Raw genomic sequence first — 19134 nt, forward strand, 5'->3', positions numbered from 1 at the left:
GGCTTTGACAGCGGCTAGGTCAGCTGTTGCTGCGGTGGGCGTCAGCCGTGTTGCAGCAGAGGCAATGGAGGAAGCGGCGATCGCCTTCACGGGCCCCAGTGGCAGACAAGCTCATGGGCGCGGCGTTGCGGTCGCGGCGGAGGCAGCGGCGAACGTCCCCACAGGTCCCCGTGGCGAACGAGCTCGCCACCACATCGGACTACCTCCGCCCCCCGGCGGCGGCCCTCGGAATCGACGCTAATGGTGGGTGCCGCCGCAACGCGGGTTGGATCCAAGCACTGGGCAAGCTAGAGCTAGCGGCGATGAAGGACGACGCCGATGGGATGTTGTCGCAGAAAGAGAGGAGGACGTTGCCCCCTCCTTACTACGCCCACCGCCGCTACCCCACCTGTCGTCTACCCCCCCCCCCCCTCCGCCACCCGCTGTCGCGCTCGCTCGCCGCCACTCCGTCCTCTGTCGCCCAGGCTTGCTGAAAAAGAGAAGAGAAGAGAAGAGAAGAGATGAGAAGAAAGAAAAGAAAAGAGAAAAGAGAGCTGATGCAGGAAGAAGAAAAGTGTCCAAGGGCATTTTGGTACTTTCAATACTCTTTCTCTCTCCGTTTTCACCGAAAATAATAAAATAATGCCTCAGGTGTCTAGCAGCTAATTACCATATTTTTACAGTGTCCACAAGAAGATACACATTCTTTGGGTGTCCCACAACAAAGATCACAAACTTTAAGTGTCCTGTAGCAAATTTTACCTTTAAATATTGGAGACGATCAAGTTTGAACTAATTTTAACTCATCTTTGGTTCTTTATCATATTAATCTCTTGAAATGCCACGGGATCTTATCCTCCTGTCCTACTCTCCATTCGTTTCCGATTATTTACCTTCTAGCAAATTTCATACTACCAAACAAGGAAATTGTGGCAAATGATCATTGTTACGCCTCATTAACTATATTCTACTCGTTTTTCAAAGTAGCATTAACTTTGATTAACCGCTATGAAAGACTGCACTTATGATGGCTAGAGATTAAATGCCACATCTAGAAATGCTTTGGAATGTGAGAGTGATAATACTCTCTCCATCCCATTTTGATCATCCCCTAAGTTTTTTGAGGTCTTCTCAAAACGATCATCATTTAACAAGTATCTGTTTATTTATTATGCAAAAAGTAAACGTGCATCATTTGAATGTGTTGCATGCAGCAAATTAAGATTAATTTCTATTGGTGTAGTGTCATGCAATATTTAAAACATGAGCAATTCACGGGGAACAAAGCAATGAATCACCTTTAACTGTTAAGTATTAATTTGATAATGATAAATATTTTGGTGTCCTTGGCCTTGGTTCCCTTTGCGTAGAGGATGATCAAACTAGGATGGAGGGAGTACATCGATGAAAGTTCCCAAGTAAGTTGACTAAATTAGTAGAATGTTTTTTTTACATGAACACAGCAGGGGAAGCCCCCATTGTTGGAAAGATTTTATTGAAAGGATGAAAAATACAAAGAATTACAAAGAAATAAACCAATTTTTCACTACATCTTTGTCACTCTTATTAAGTCTAAACAAGAGAAGAATGAGGTCTCCCTTAAGGAGTTGCCTCCAGAGAGACAAGGAGGGGTGTCTATGATAAAAAAAATAAGACCATTCCTTTGCTTCCATATGTTCCAAGATCCCAAGAGAAATTTCTCTATAAAATATTTTCCATTGTAGGCAGCTTTGTTTTGTAGCATCTTGTTCTGAAGATGGATCGAAGTGTTTCATACTAAACCCAAAATGCTCCAACAATTGACTGGGAAAGGGCATTAGAAGAAGAGATGCATCAGAGTTTCAAAGGTCGTTGATGACAAACTACACATGATAGATCACAATCAACTGGAGCACACTTATGATCAAACATACACTTGGTATTCAATCTATCGAAAAGAAGTAGCTAGCAGACAAACTTTAACCTTCGAAGTGACCTTACTCTTCCAAAGCCATAAGAGATGTTGTGGAGGTTGCAAAGTCCTAGAATTTTTGGGAGGTATATTTAAAATTCCCCAAAATAACCCCATTGATTATACTGTTGGGAAGCATTAATCTCATTCATCAAGCTCTGCACCTCCAAAAATTCACTATAAGCCTGCTGAGACAAAGGCAAAAGGAAATTATCTTCCAAGTTTGTTCCTCTAAAGTTCTGGACTGAAACCAGCTTGTGAGCGGCAAATGAAAATAGTCTTGGCATTCTGAACCAAAAAAGAGGACCTCCCAACAAGAACAAGTGGCCCCATTGCCTAAAGAGCACGTAGAAATTCCTCTAAAAATGACCATCAATTTACATATGTGTCTCCACCAAAAGGAAACTCTGACCAGATGAGGCACACAATTCATATAATTGGAGCTCCAGATTAAACTAACCCAGGGAAGATCCATCTTATTATAGATCTTGTCCATATATTTGATCAAAGAGCTTGATTTTCAACCATAAGGTTAATAACACCAAGTCCCCCCTTGACTTTAGGTTTGCAAACTACATCCCAGGCTATCAAAGATTTTCTATTTGAATTAATATCAGATCCTCTCCAAAGACAATTCCTCCAAGCTCTATCAATATTCTCTATCACCAATTTAGGCAACTTAAAAGTACACATAATATGTAGGCAAAGAGAAAAATATAAAATTAACCAGGATAAGTCTATCTCCATAGGAGAGAAAAGATGAGTTAACAGACAACCTTCTCTCAGTTATGTCAATCAAGGGAGAAAAATCAACCACTCTTGGCCTTGTAGTACCCAAAAGTAAGCCCAGGTATGTAAAAGTCAATGAACCAATCTGACACCTAAACACTCCTGCCAACATTTGTGCCTTATCTTCATCTACATTAATTGGAATGAGGCAAGATTTGTGATAGTTAACATTGAGACTAGTACCTTGAGCAAAAGTTTGCAAAAGAGCTTTAAAACAAATAATTCCCTACCACTTTCCTTGACATAGAGAAGAGTGTTATCATCATACTGAACTATTGGAAAATTATGATCATCGACCAGAGGGATTGGTCTTGAAAGAAGACCCACTTGATGTGATTTATTACTGACAGCTTGCAACAATTCAACAGCAAGCACAAAAAGTAGAGGAGAAAGAGGATCTCCTTATCTAACACATCTTTTACAACTATTTTTTTCCAAGAATGCCATTCAAAAGAAGAAGAAGAAGAAGAGAACAGTTTTGATACCCAATTTAAACAAACATCAGTGAATCCCATTGCTTTCATCACCTGTAACATAGCCTCATGTTCTATAGTGTCAAAGGTTTTCTCAAAGTCTAATTTCAAAAGAACAATTTCCTTCTTTGACTGATGGCACTGATGTAGGAATTCAAAGTTCAATCCTGAATGGTTCTTTAATTCTTGAATGAAACCATATTGATTCTAACTTATCAAAGACAAAATGACTTTCTGTAATCTATCAGCCAAGAGCTTAGTCTGAATTTTAAGGGCAATTCCCATGAGAGCAATTGGCCTATAATCATTGATATACATAGGATTCAACTTCTTAGGGATCAGAGTGATAAAAGAGTTATTGATAGAATCTAAATTTAGAGATCCCAAGTGAAAATCAGCACATAGCTTGTAGTAATCATGGCAAATTATAGGCCGACACTTTTTTATAAAAAAGATCATCAAAACCATTTGGCCAGGTGCTCTATTCGTGGGAAGATTCTTTACCAGATTATCAATATCCAGTTTTGAAAAAGGAGCCTCTAGAAGAGACAAATCAATCTTCATGATGTTGAAACAAAGAAGAGAGATCAAAAGGCATAGTGAAAATTAGTAGAATGTTCTCAAATCACGTGTTCTTTAATGCAAATTAATTATGCCTATTAGTCAGCGAAAGTCTAAAGGCTCTCTTTGTTTAAGTTTAGGATTATTCGCTTAAGCTTTTATAAGCTGACCTTTTGGCTTTATATAGTTTATAAGTTGGTGCGTAGCTTAGAAGCGTTAAATCTAATGGTAGAATCTCCACATAAGCCAAAAAAGTTACTTCAATATAGTTTTTAGCTTAACAGTGTAAAACTAGTTTATGGCTTTAGAAAAGCCAAATGGAAAAGTTGATTGATTGTTTAGGTTTAGATTTTCTTTTACTCATAAGCTGACTTAAAAGTCTAAGCAAATAGGGTATAATCTTTGCAGCTTACATCACCCGTGATGTCTGCATTACTGTGTGTGCTTTTGTGTGAATCTCAATACTTTGCATGCTTTTGATTTGTATGGTCAACGATGGAATATATTTGATGATAATTCAATCCTAGTACACAGTCTGGTCGCCTAGTTGCATTCTTCTTGTTAATTATGCCCGTTGAAGAGAATAATAAAATGGCAACATATGCATCTCTAAAAGCTGCTGTGCTAGGCAATGGACGACGACTCAGAGAGGAAGCTTCAGCCGTCAAAAAAACACTATCGCGTACATTGTATCTGGCCATATATACCATTGAGTTTCACTGAATTTTTGATATTTTAATCTATTTAGAGACCATATTTTGCAAATAGACCCCTTAAAACTTAGGTTGTGTTTGCAATCCCATGTTTCCAACCCGGTTTTCTGCGCGCATGCTTTTCAAACTACGAAACAACACGTTTTCTTTAAAAGTTTCTATACGAAAGTTGCTTAAAAAAATCAAATTAATCCATTTTTTTAAAAAAATAGCTAATACTTAATTAATTATGCGTTAATGGACCGCTCCGTTTTTCGTGCGGGAGGGATTAGTTCCCATCCGTTGAATCAGAACACAGCCTTAGAGCAGGTACAATAGCAGGCTATAAGCCAGCTATAAATATATTTTAAAAAGATAAAGGAAGAGAGAGAAAAGCAGCGGGCTACAGATCTATAGCCAGCTGCAGCACGGACTCCAAGACGTAATGTGTGTATGACAGGTGGGAACAGATATTAATAGTATAGTAAGCAACTATTATATGAATTAGCTATTACATTGGTTATAGATGACTAGCAAATATGCCCGTGCGTTGCAACGGATGAAAAAACGTAATGATAATATACATTTTTCATGAATAACCATGTCGATGACAATTAAAAAATTAGAAAATAGGAACATCTTAAATGTAATAGCTCAACCTCGATGATGACAACCTTACGATGTTTGCTTTACCTAAAATAATTGGATTATTCATATAACAACATGCATATAATCTAAAATATTCTTTTAATCTCATTCTTGCAACCAATCAAATCCTACACTACCTCGTATGGTCAAGTCTACACAAAATAGAGTCACTATGCACTCTTCTCTAAATAACAATTAAAATATGTTTATTTTCTAAGATTATTTCTATATAATATGTTATCAAGAATAATAGTTATACTTCACAAAAATATTATGATAACCGCCTACAAAAATGTGCAAGGTCTCCAATATAGGAGAATACATGACGAAACAAAAGTCGTGTAGGAGATGGAAAAAAAGTCGATGAGCCTATCCAACCAAGTGTCCATCAATTTAGCGTTTTTTTTTCTAACAGTTTTTTCCTCGTATGCTTTTTTTTTCTTTTTACATACGATGGAAATATTTTTTTCTAGCGTGTTTTTTTTTTACGAACTACAGAACTTTTTTTTCTAGTGTGTTTTCTTTTGCGCTTTTTTCTGACATTATTTTCCTCACGCGTTTTTTAAAACCGTTTTTATTTTCTCACGTATTTTTTCTTTTTTAATATACGGTAGAAACTTCTCTTTTTAAATAGTTAGATTAGATTAGATTAGAGATAAATAAGAGATATAAACGGACTACTAAAATGAAATTAGACTTTTTTTCCGCCGCGCTTTTTTCCGCCCTTTTTATTTTTTTTCTCGTGTATTTTTTTTTACGAACGGTTTTTTCCACCACTTTATTATAGTGTCGAACCTTTCTAGATACAGTAGGATTCGATTTTTTCTACCACGTCACATATAATTCTTTTTTCTTTGGAATCGGACATTTTTTTTATTTTTTTCGCCTTTTTTTACCGCGTCGATGGAGTCGGATTCGTTTCGATTTTTTTCTTTTTTTGCTTTTTTTTATCGGACTGATTTTTTTCGCCCTATATTTTTATCGGACTTTTTAAAAAAATTCGCCCTTGTTTTACTGATTCGTTCGTTTTTTATCCTTTTCTTGCCCCGTATTTTTTTTTTATCGGACAGATTTTTTTCCCCTTTTTTTTCGCTCCGTTTTTTGGATTGGACGTTTTTTTAGCCGGGTTTTTTTGCCCGGTTCGTATTGTTTGGATCGTCCAGATTTGTTTTTTCCGCCCTTTTTTTTATCGGACATTTTTTTCTCCCGGTTTTCTCGCTCTGTTTTTTCTTGGATCAGACTTTTTTCCGTCCGGTTTTTTTTGCTCGGTTTTTTCGTCTGGTTTATTTGACGGACGATGGAAGCACCTCTTGTTTTTGTTTTTTTAAGTAGTAGAGATTTGAAGTTAGCAGTGGGCTGTACTCTTATTGCAGATATGGACCCTACCAGGGTTGTTGACGCCAGCATTGAATGTTTCGGTGCTAAATAAGCAAGCTCCGACACCTGACCTCGCCACTAGTTGGTTTGACGCCGATCTGCCATCTAGAATAACTTCGTTTCCTCTCTGTTAAATTGTGAAAAAAAATGGTAAATCTATGTATCATAATTTATTTTGCTCTCCGCTAATTTATTCTGCATTAAGAAAAAATAATCTGGGAGGAAAATGTGGCTTCCTCACTCGTTCCAATCCCTAAATCCTATTAATTTGCTATTAAAATTTAAAATAAATCGATTGATTTGTTTTTTCCTCAAAATTTGACGGCAAATCAACAGGATTTAGGGGTGAGGGAGAATGAAAGGATCCATTGTCTCAGATTAAGTTTTTATAAATAAAAATAAATTAGGATACATTGATATGTTAGTGTTTTCAAATTTTTACAACAAATCAATAGCAATCATGAAGTTGTTCTTAGGTGGTAGAGGTTGGCGTCAAACTGATGGGTCCTGCTAATGCGCGGGTGATAGCTGGGAGCGATCACCCGCACTCCCTTCCCCCAATGCCGATTCCTCCCTCTTCTCCCCCTTTCTCCTCCCCATCTTCTCTTTCTACTACAGGACACCACAAATTTTTTTAAAAAAACAAAAGTTAGAAAAAATCATGGATAGAAATACTATATATAAAAAATTTGAATTCAAATTCAAATTCAAATTTGAATTCAAATTTGAATTTGAATTCAAATTCAAAATTGAATCAAATTTGAAATCAAATTCAAATTCAAATTCAAATTTGAATCGGGTATGTAAACTTTTGACTTATAAACTTTGGATTTATAAACTTTAGGTGTATAAACTTTAGATGTATAGAAATACTATATATAGAAAATATTTGAATTCAAATTCAAATTTGAATCAGATATAATTCAAATTCAAATTTGAAACGGGTATATAAACTTTAGGTCTATAAACTTTAGATGTATAGAAATACTATATATAAAAAAATATTTGAATTCAAATTCAAATTTGAATCGAATATATAAACTTTTGACTTATAAACTTTTGGTCTCTAAACTTTAGATGTGTAAACTTGAGGTGTATAAACTTGAGGTGTATAAATTTACTAAAATAGGTAAGTAATGTGGTGCTAAAAAAGGAAACCAGGTGGAGGGAGGGAGGGGGGAATGGGGTGATCACTAGCCAATAGCAAGGGCGATTGATCGCCCATTCCAGCCACATTATTTCGAGACAAATTAGGGTCGAAATTTTGGGTACCCAGGACCTTTCATGGATATCAGGTCCGAATACGGGTCTTTTTTGGCGGATACAAGATTGGATTCGGGAACGTAGTATCCGACGGATACGGATTATCCAGTAAAAAATTCGGGTATTACCTGGATAATTATACGAATATTACCCGTATTATGTTTTTGTGAGGCACTTTTTTACTATGTATTGTACCCTATTTATTTCCTAAGGTCCTAAAGGCCTAATATAATCGTATTGTAGATACATGGAATTGTTAAATGGTTATTGTCTTTGTGATATATATGATTGTTGCTTCGACTTGATATCTTAATAAATATCCGTAATCGTTATATAGTATACGTATCCATTTTGGTACATATTTGTTCCATATTTTTGCCCGACATTATACGAGTTTGTATCCGTATTTGGCACTATTTGTGTTCGACCCGATTTCGATTATAAAATATGGGTTAAGATATGGGAAGGGTGAGATCCGACCGATCCCGATTCGTTTTCACCCCTAGCACCGAGACATTCAACCTGGGTACCAACCACCCTGGCACACAAAGCTAGAGGTCCATATCTCTCTTTGTAAAATATTTTTTAAAAGAACTAAAATATCAAAAATCCAGAACTGTTTCAAATATATGCTTACAATTTAATATTCACCATAAATAATAAATTTTAAATAGTTAGATCATGGTGCACAGATTTCGTGATATTTAAGATGCAACACTTCGTTATTATCATGCCATATGGGTCTATATACACATATTTTTTTTAAACAACCAAGCAAATGAAAGTTTGAAGATGAATAGTATCTAGTGACAGTATTTGAAGATGAAGAGAGTACCACACAACTTAATTTTGACTTACTTCTCAGCAGGCTTCTAAATATATATGGTTGATGGATTATAATATCATGTTTATTTCTTTCATTACTTTAGAAAACAAAAAGTTTACTAGCTCTGTTACTAATGGAGAATTTACGCGTGCAATCTATTCTAAAATTATTTTGAATTTATATTTGAGCATACTAACATTTTTCTAGTATACATATAATTAAGCTGCATTTTCTAGCATGTATATATAAGTTGCATTTATAATAATGTACAGAGGCAGTGTGTGTTATTGAAAGTAAGTGTTGTAGTAAAATAAGTCTTTGAAATGGTATGAGACACTAACATTCTAGCACTAATTTGCTAAATTTCTTCAGCACTATCTTCATATTGAAACACTGAGAGATACCATGGTACGTGCCCTTGTAAGTTTGGTTTTAATTTGCTGATGGATCCAACAGATATACCTGGCCTCCAAAATCTGCATTAGTCCGCTTTACACGTTAAGCGGTTCGATGTACTCCTACCCCACTTAAACTTTCATCATTGCTTTGTGTAAAGGGGTTAACCCAGAGGTGTTATGGTTGGAGCACACAGGCTTATAAACAAGCCATTGTTAGCGCCTTTTCCGACCAACATAGGACTCACCTAATAAATTGCGATGTTGACGGAGTCACCAACCACCTCGATCTAGAAAGCTCCAAATCAATATGGGTTTAGAAAACAGCTAAACCGGCTTGCTGGGCCTATTTAAAGATCAAATTAACCTCTAGACCAATTTAGATCGATATGAAGATAACCACCCGTCTCGTGAGCGAATCGAAAGTTTTATAGGACAAACCTATAAAGGGTATCACACTCTTACAGCGAAGGCGAATGATTTACAGTGCAAATCGATAAAGATGGACGAACTAATGCTAGGTACACGATAAAGTAGAAAACATGGCTAAAAAATAAAGGTAAAAGAACTATTCGATAAGAGCTAAAGTCGGGGGCTAGAATCAAATCAACCATATATAGCTCTTATAAAGGAGAAGATCTTCTTTCCAAGGGCCTTCTTCACATCCCATTAGGCTTAGGGATCAATTTGGACTAAAAAAATCTCGGACCCAAGCAAGAAAATTAATTGGACTTAGAGTTGGACTATGCCGGTCTGATCGGTCACATGTTGCCGGACAGACTAGCACTATGGCGATTGGCCAGACCGGCTTCACGTGGCAAGCTAAGTCCTTTTAAAATTTGGCCATATTTTCCTATTTTCACGTTAGGTGCTAAATTTAAGTGTTAACCGCCATCACCTTACTAAACTTCCAAGGCGGTACTGAACCACTATCAGAACATCACTTCTGGGCATATCGGTCTAAACCCCACAAACACGACACCACTTTTACAGGCTTCATACGGGCATGAGGTGTTACAATGAATTTCTCAGTTCCAACATTGCCCTAATCCAAGTAGTGCCCAAATGCAAATTGATCAACTTGAGAATCCAGCCGGCCGCCGGCCTCACACATGCATGTCCAATCCTACATCAACCCTCCCTTTTGTTCATCGTCATGAGACGATCTTTCCAACCGGCAAGAATCTAGGAATACGCACACACAAAACAGCTCATGTCATGGTCGGGGGCTCGCAGTCCAAATCAAACACACCCGGATCAATCGAATACTCCACTGTGAACTTTAAATTATGGAGCCAGTGTGGGGGCAAACGATTTATATGTGCAAATTGAGATCGATGATGCATATGGAAAAATTTAATGACAGAGATTGATAGAAAGAAGATATATAGTTATGTATATATATGGATGATCGATCCGACAGGAATGAGAAGCGGATGGAGCAGAATGAAAGATTTGATTCCCATGATCGATCACGCACACGACGCAATGTATGGTGATGACATTTATGCCAACGCCCACTGCACATCACACATACACAGTGCAGCGAATTGATCGGATTAAACCCGGGAAATGCCTGCAGCTATAGCTAATGCTTGCTGTAGCCGCCCGGTGACACTGACAGAGATATATAGATGTGTCCATGCGTCCATCCATCGGCAGCAGCTGATCAATCGATCGATGTAGCTGGGCAACTAGGCTGGACTGAAAACGATATCGATCCCTCATGGCGGCGTTTGCCGATCGATCGAATAATGGCGAGAGCTGGCGGCTGAGCTTGCCTTTTTGTGTGCGTGTGTGTGTGTGAGCAGTGCTAGCCACTCCCTCCGTTTAATATTATAAGTCGTTTTGCTCTAGTCAAACTCTTTTACGCTTGACTAAATTCATAGAAAAACATAGTAGCATTTTTAATATAGAATAAATTGCATTGGTGGTATATAAACTTGTTAGGTGGGTGCAATTTAGTACATGAACCTGTAAAATACTCGTTTTGATACACAAACACGAACTTATCTAATCCATGCGAACTAGGTCCAAAATGGCTTGGCAAGGTTAATTTTACCTAGCTGATGTTGATTAGGATATGGCGTGCATGCGTATAGTGAGTATGCATAAAACATGCTATATTTATAAATTTGTTCTCTACTTTATCTTGAATTTCGTATGTTTCTCCTTATATTATTGCTCGGTTTTTTATATCTTTCTCTACAATCACTATATCTCACTCTATCTTTTTATTGAATAAGTGTACTCCCTCCATAAAAAAATAAATCTAGAATTGGATGTGACACATTCTAGTACAATGAACCTAGACCGAGGTATGTCCAGATTCGTAGTACTATGATGTGTCACATCTAATACTAGGTTAATTGTTTATACGACGGAGGGAGTATGTCTAAGTAGAAACCTTCTCATGCATATATATGTTTATATAGTATCCTAATCAGCACCTAAATAAACAAAATTAGTCATGTAATGTCCTTTTGACCTTAGTTCGCACGCACAAGATAAGTTCATATACCAAAACGAGCATTTTACAAGTTCATACACTAGATTCCACCCACCTGACAAGTTTGTATACCGTCGATGCAATTTACTCTTTAATATAAAACAGACATATAAATATATTCAATGAAACTAGTTTGGTGTTTAAAATATTGTTGTTTTTTTTAACTTAGTCAAATTTAATAAAGTTTTATTATGAAAAACATCAAAACGACTTATAATATGAAATGAAGGGAGTAGTTAGCTAGCTACGAGATTGTGTCTCAATTCATTCCCTCTATCTTAAGCTTAGCATGACCGTCATGTGATCGACAACTCAACGGCCCAAGTTCTCCGGACTTATATAGAGAACCTTACATTCATATTATATTAGCATATATATAATATCATCAGTGGTGGATTGAGAACCCGGCGACCCTAGACAGCCATCTATCCGAGCTCTCTGGCTTGCTATAGTAGAGCAAGCATGTGCATTGTTCCACTGGCATTTGATGATGTTGACGGTTATCTAGCTACCGTGTGCTCTGTCTATGTAGGAAAAATTCACAAGTCCGCACAATTATATCTGCACCTTACGATTAATCAATGAGGGTGGATGATATATATAGTACAATTTTAGTTAACCGGAGGTTTTGTTATAGACTATTATGATATTTTTATCTGATTATAGTGGCAAAGGATATGAATCCATAGTAACACAAACATAGATATCGACCGATGAAGCACGTTCGAATGTGTGCATGCGTGTATCTTACATGTACACTAGCCAGCGGATTGTGTGGACATTGCAAGATGGAAGGGGCATCTAAACCACAATGGATGGATGGATGGCTGGGCTGGCCTTGGCCATGGACCTTGGCTGCATGATTGTGAGTAAAGAGAATATACAACCCCCACATAAAACCTTCCTTGCATACTCATATTTTGTACATATATGGCTTTTCTTTTGCATTACAACATTCTGACAGTACACCAGCACCTCCACATCCATCGATCCTCTTCGCCTTTTTTTGCATTAGAGCTTCACATCCATCTCTCAAGGCCCTTTCTAACAAAGTGTGCAAATTAAAGGATAGGGAGTCATGCATGGGAATCACATAAAGTCACCGGTATAATTTGCGGGGCTCATTGTCCCAGGAGCATCAAATATTATACTATACCACATGTGTTTTACGACATCTCTGTCGCTGGGAGACTTGGCAACCTAGATGGGTTTGGTGGACAATATATGCTGCCAATCCCTAATAATTGACCAGGATTTTTGTCCTCTTGAGGATTGGAGGGAGATAAAAATAGATTATAATGTTACTACCTTCTGTCAAAGACATGTTTCCAACTTTTCAAAGTCAATATAAGTTGTTCAAATTACGTTTGCATTACTTTAGAACCAAGAATCTATAAACCCTACGTCACTACCGGTGTATAAGTAAACTTAGCACACAAGTGAACTGGCAGTTATTATTACTGCTGATTTTTTTTTACCAAAATACTGCTTGGAAGTCCCCCACAGTTTAAATTTATTAATTATATCTGCAAAGAATAGTTAAGTTATACTACAAGCTATGAATAAAAAATTTTAGAACAGCTCTCTCTCAATATTAAGCCTATATAGAAAGAAGAACGAGATCCCTCTCGAAGAGATGATTACGGTTGATTCATTGAATATTTATATTCTACAGGCAGCAGTGGCAGACACAGCTTTAAAATATATAGATGGGGCGATATCTAGCAAGGCGCTAGCCCTAATTGGATGATGGCACATCGCACACAAGCCATAATCGCCAGCTTATGGCACTGGCACGGAGGCGCATCTCACGAACATCAAGCAAGTTAACAAAGATTAACAGTCGAACAAACGTCTGCGTCAGATAGGTGAGGCAATGAGCGTAGTCATGAAGATGAGATGGCAATGGAAGCCTCATGTTGAGAATTAGGGATGAAAATGGTCGAACCCAAAAATTATTAATTTAGAAATGATTTACAAAACATTCATATTTTGAAAAGTCTATTTTACTCCCCAAGACTATTTCAGACTATTTCATTGGATCATTTAACTCCTAAAGTATTTTTTTCTCATTTTACCCTTAAACTATTAATAATGGTTCACTTTACTGCTTAACAACATTTCTCATAAATAACACCATTATCAAAGTTTCAAAATATTTTCACAATTAGTGCTTCCAACCTATGTAAACAGTGATAAAAATTTCTTAATAAGATTTCAAGAGGTAGGTTATAATGGATATACCAATCCTACATAATTTCAGTGCAAATACGATTTGCATAGAGAGATTAAAGAAATTAAGAAATATTGTTACAGAGTAAGGTGATCCACCTTGAATAGTTTGGGAGTGTGAAATAAACCCCCAAAAAAAGTATTTAGGGGGTTAAGTGCTCCGCCAAAATAGTTTTGGTGAGTAAAATAAACTTTTATATATATATTACCAAATTAACTATTTAGTAGACTGTAATATAGTTCTAAAGAAATAGAAAAAAATCAAATTTTATGTTTGGCCAAAATCAGAACGACAAAAATGGTACCACTTGTATAGAAATAATGCTCATTTATTTGGTCATGAATTTCCATAAATATTTGTATCCCTACTTTAGCTATATCTCATCTATTTTCACCATGTATGCACCCTCTTTAATATAAACATTGACACCTACATCAGTTTAAACTCAATTTAAAGTAGAGTAAATTAAACAAGTGATATCCTCCTCTATTTCGTTCTAGCTCCGGCCCTTTGTAGCTGGGCTAGTTGACCCACCCTACCCAGTGGGTGTGTCCACCCCTGACAGACAGTCGACTAGTTAGTACGTGTATATATTTCTCTATTACAAAGGTATATCTGTTCTGTTTAACCAAAGTACTATCACTGTATTTATATTTGGAAGTGTTTTTCCTATGTCCATTATCTTATAACTGCGAGCAAACATATTGTATATAAATATTAACAACACAATATACACTAAGTAGTGATACTATCATGCCTTTCATAAATCAACAAGGGAGACAGCGAAACATTAGGCTCTGTTGGGCGCTGAGGGTTGGGAACTCTTTCCCCGGCATACAAAATGGAACAATGTATTAGGGCATGATTAATTAAATATTAGCTAAAAACTTGGAAAATGGATAAATATGATATTTTAAATCAAATTTCCTATAGAAAGTTTTTGAAAAAAATACACACCGTTTAGGGCTTATTCGTTTCAAAGGAATTGCAAAGGAAAAACATAGGAATAGAAATAGGTTTTAAACTACCATTCATTTCATATGAATGCAACATAGGAAAACTATAGGAAAGCTTTCTATTCCTTCATTTTTGAAGGAAAAGCATAGGAAAAAATAATCCACTCCAATCTAATGTTTGCATTTCTTTGGTTGGCTTGCTCAACATAGGTTTACACATGTATTCCTATAGTATTCCTACGTTTTTCCTATTTCTACGTTTTAAAAATCCTGTAAACTGAACGAGCCCTTAACGGTTCAGAAAGCGAGCGCACGGAAAATGAGGGAGTAGAGTTGGGACTTGGGAATAGGAGTGTAGAATACACCCTAAGGCCTCTTTGGAATAGATGAATTTGCAGAAATTTCATGGGAACAAATCTAATTTATTTAAAATCCATATGTTCTAAAGGCAAGGAGCCCAAGTTTATAGCTGTTTAAGTTGGGAGCGTATCCTATGCACACAGGCCCTCGCGTGTACACACCATGTACAACAACTAAAAATTATCACAAAAAATTCTAGGAAAATTCATATATGTACTTTCAATAGTATTACATCTACGTGCAAAGTCACATCTTCAAATTCATTCTACATAGAGAATACCAAAAAAGATAAAATTCTGACAAAATTGCAACCTTAAAACTGTTAGATTTTTTGTTTTTTTGTTACGGCTAAAATATAATGAATTTGACGTTAAGATTTTAACCCTAGGTGTAATACAATTGAAAGTATGTGTATGATTTTTTCTAGATTTTTTTGTGATATTTTTTAGTTGGTGTGCACGTGTGTATACGTGAGGGCCTATGTGCATAGGATATGTTGCCGTTTAAATTACGTTATATATGGTGCTCTAAATACGACGAATAGAATAAGGCAATTTTCTAGCTATAGCCAAAAAGCATCTAATCATATCCTATAAAGGTGATATACCCTAATATAGTTAACAATTTTAAATATCCTGCCCAATTCAGGAGTTGATATAAAATACGATGTGACTAGTGTGGTGTACAAAAATATGATGCCCTATTATTAGTATCTTGCAAGATACTATAACGAAATTCACAAATCTATATAATCTAAAATTTCTAAATCAAAGATATGAAAATGCTTATCAGTATCCACAATACTTAAGTCATTCAAAATAAATATATTTCATCAAATTTCGTTTACCCCTATAAATATATCGGTTGAGAACTAGCATGAACTGCGTGCATATTTTCATGTCTGATATTTCTAGTACGGTGTGATTCGATCCCATGCTTTGGTTTTTTTTTCTTTTAGTTACACGTGGATAAACTGCAGGTTAATAGTTTGCTTGTTTGCGACGCACGCATATGCGCTGTGTATATTTTTTTTAATTACATTACAAGTGTAAACTGCGGGTTATTAGTTTGCTTGTTTGCGACGCACGCATGTGCCATGAAAAACACATGCATACATATGCCTAGCTAGCACATATATGCACGAGAAAGCTGAAAGCCCATACATATATATAGGTAATAATTCAGTTTGGATATATGTTCATTTTTGGACGCATGGAAAACTTTTTTGTGCATATATATATATGCATGCATGGTCGGTTATTCTTATTCTAGTTCCGTGTATAATTAAATTAACAAGGCAAGTCAGAGAATATATGAAAGTGTACCTAAAACTGTTGTTTGTACAATCAAAACTAGTTAAATATTAAAGAATGGAAAAGCTAGAGTTTCTAAGTTGACTGAGGCACTACAGACTTACAGATCATTATTTGTAGAGGGAGAGACACTGCTAGTAAAATTCTTTTCCCAGTCGGCCGAATCATATTTTCGTAGGCGGACAAGCCATCCGCCTGCACCTCAACGCCTGTGAAAATAGTTGATTTTCACATGCACGCAACAGGTCCGCCTGCGAAAATAGCTTCAAGCACTAAAAAAAAATGGGCAGCCACCGCCGTTTCCGACGGTAGCTTCCCGTTCCCAATCTAGTTCCCACCCATTCCCCATCCAATCCAATCAATTCACCCAGTTCATCCAAAAATCACCGAATCAATTCATCCACGGTTCATCCAAAATCACCGAATCAATTCTAGAAGAAAGCAAATAAAAAAATTCAAGAAATCACGGCCGCCGCCTAGCCGTCGTCCGCCGCCGCTGCATGTCCGCGCCGCGCCGTCGTCCGCCGCGGCCCGCCGTCGTCCACGCCACCGCCGCACGGCCACGGCCCACCGTCGTCAACGCGGATCTGGGTGGGAGGGGCGGCCGGGAGCCGCCGCCGCCCCACACGGCCACGGCCCGCCATCGTCACTCCAGATCTGGGAGGAAGGGGCAGCCAAGAGCCGCTGTCGCACTGCCACGGCCCGCCGTCGTCACTCCAGATCTGGGAGGGAGGGGCGGCCGGGAGCCGCCGCTGCCACCGCACGGCCACGGCCCGCCATCGTTCGCGCCGCCGCCGCACGGCCACGGCCCGCCGTTGTTACTCCAGTTCTGGGAGGGAGGGGCGGCCGGGAGCCGCCGCCGCCGCCTCAACTGCCCTCGCCGCCGTGGCCGTGCCGCCGCCTCGACCCTCCTCGCCGCCACCGCCCGCCGCCGTGCTGCCCCCGCCCCCCTCCGGCCAGATCTGGGAGGGAGGGGCCGGGAGCGTGCCCCCGCTGCCCTCCGCCGCCACCGCCCGCCGCCGCCGCCGCCAGGAGAGGAGGAGAGGTGAGGGGAGGGGAGAGGCCGGCTGTTGAGGTGGGGAGAGGAGGAGAGGTGAGGGGGAGGGGATGAGAGAGCTGAGGGACTGAGGGGTTGAATGGATAAGCTTGCCGGCCGTGAGTGGTGAGGTGTGGAGACTTAGAAAAAATCTCCTCCTATCCCGAGTCTATTTATATTCAAGTTTTTTTTCGTAGGCGGACCACTTAAGCGGCGCCTGCGAAAATGATGCGGCGCCTGCGAAAATGATTTTCGCAGGCGCCGCTTAAGTGGTCCGCCTGTGAAAATATTTTCGCAGGCAGACATCAAATTTCATCTCGATTTATATTTTTGTAGGCGGTCATTTGGCTCTAAGGGTCATGTCTGCCTGCGAAAATAAGACCCCCACGTTGGGAAAAATGCTTTTTCTAGTAGTGAGACCTTCATGGCAATATATAGTTTTTTTAAAGAAATTACAGCATAGGAGGCCCCGTTGTTAAATAGTTTTTTATTAAAGAAAGAAAACAAGTACAGGAAAAAAGAAAAAAAATTACAACAATCTAATTCAACTCAAAACTACATTCTTATCTCTCTCATTCAACCTAAACAACAAAAAAAGGAGGAGATCAGCCTTAGGGAGTTATCTCCAAGAAGACAAACAAGGATGAGTATTTTCAAAAATAAAACCATTCCTTTGCTTCCAAATATTTCATGTCTCAAATAAGAATTTTTCCATAAAGTAATGGCCATGGTATCTATCTCTGGCTTCCACCACCATGCTATCTAGTGTCAAAGAGGTGTCCCAAACAATATCTAAGATATTCCAAAATCTCACTGAGAAAGGGCATTGGAAAAAAAAAAGATGATTAAGATCTTCCAAAGATTGAGTTGAACAAAACACGCATTGGAGGTCACAGTTTGGAGGAGCACAATGTTTATGATCCAGCATATACTTTATATTTAATCTTTCCATGAGTAGTAACCAACCAAACACTTTGACCTGTCTTACTCTTCCGTAACCAAAGGAAATGCTGAGGTGGTTGCAAAACTCTAAAATTAAGAATGTAAAACTTCTGTGACCTGTACTTCAAATTACCCCAAATATATGCCCATGTATCATTTTCCTGTGACAAGCTTACCTCTTCAAGCAAAACTTTCAAAGACTACAAGTTAAGATAAGCTTCTTGAGATAGGGGCAAGTGAAAATTATCTTTCAACTAAATTGAAAGAAAATTGTGACTGGGATCTTTGCATTCAAAGCAAAAGAAGACAGTCTTGGCATATGGATAGAAAGAGGAGGTCCATCATTCCAAAAAGAGCATGAAACTCCATCTCCTATTAAACATCTGGTAATGCCTCCAATGAAATCTATCAAATTGCAAACATCCTTCCACGAAAAGACCCCTTGAGGGTGGATAAGTGAGGCACTCCGTTTCTATAATAAGAGGATCAAATAAGATTGACCCGGGGCAAATTCTTGCTATCATAGAACTTGTCTAGATACTTTAGAAGGAGGTTCTGGATTGTAAGATTGATAACCCCAAGAACCCCCTTTGTCTTAGGTTTGCAAACCTTGTCCCAAGCAGCCAATGACTTCTTATTGGAATTGACATCATAACCTCTCTAAAGACGGTGTCTCCTTCCTCGATCAATATTGTCAATTATTGTTTTAGGCAACTTCAAAGTACACATACAGTAGGTTGGTAGGAATAGAAAACTGAATTAACCATAGTAAGTTTATTTCCATAAGATAGAAAAACTGAGGTAGCAGAGAGTCTTCTCTCAATTCTATCT

The sequence above is a fragment of the Oryza glaberrima genome, chromosome 1, assembly GCF_000147395.1.
Source record: "Oryza glaberrima chromosome 1, OglaRS2, whole genome shotgun sequence".
Lineage (NCBI taxonomy): Eukaryota > Viridiplantae > Streptophyta > Magnoliopsida > Poales > Poaceae > Oryza > Oryza glaberrima.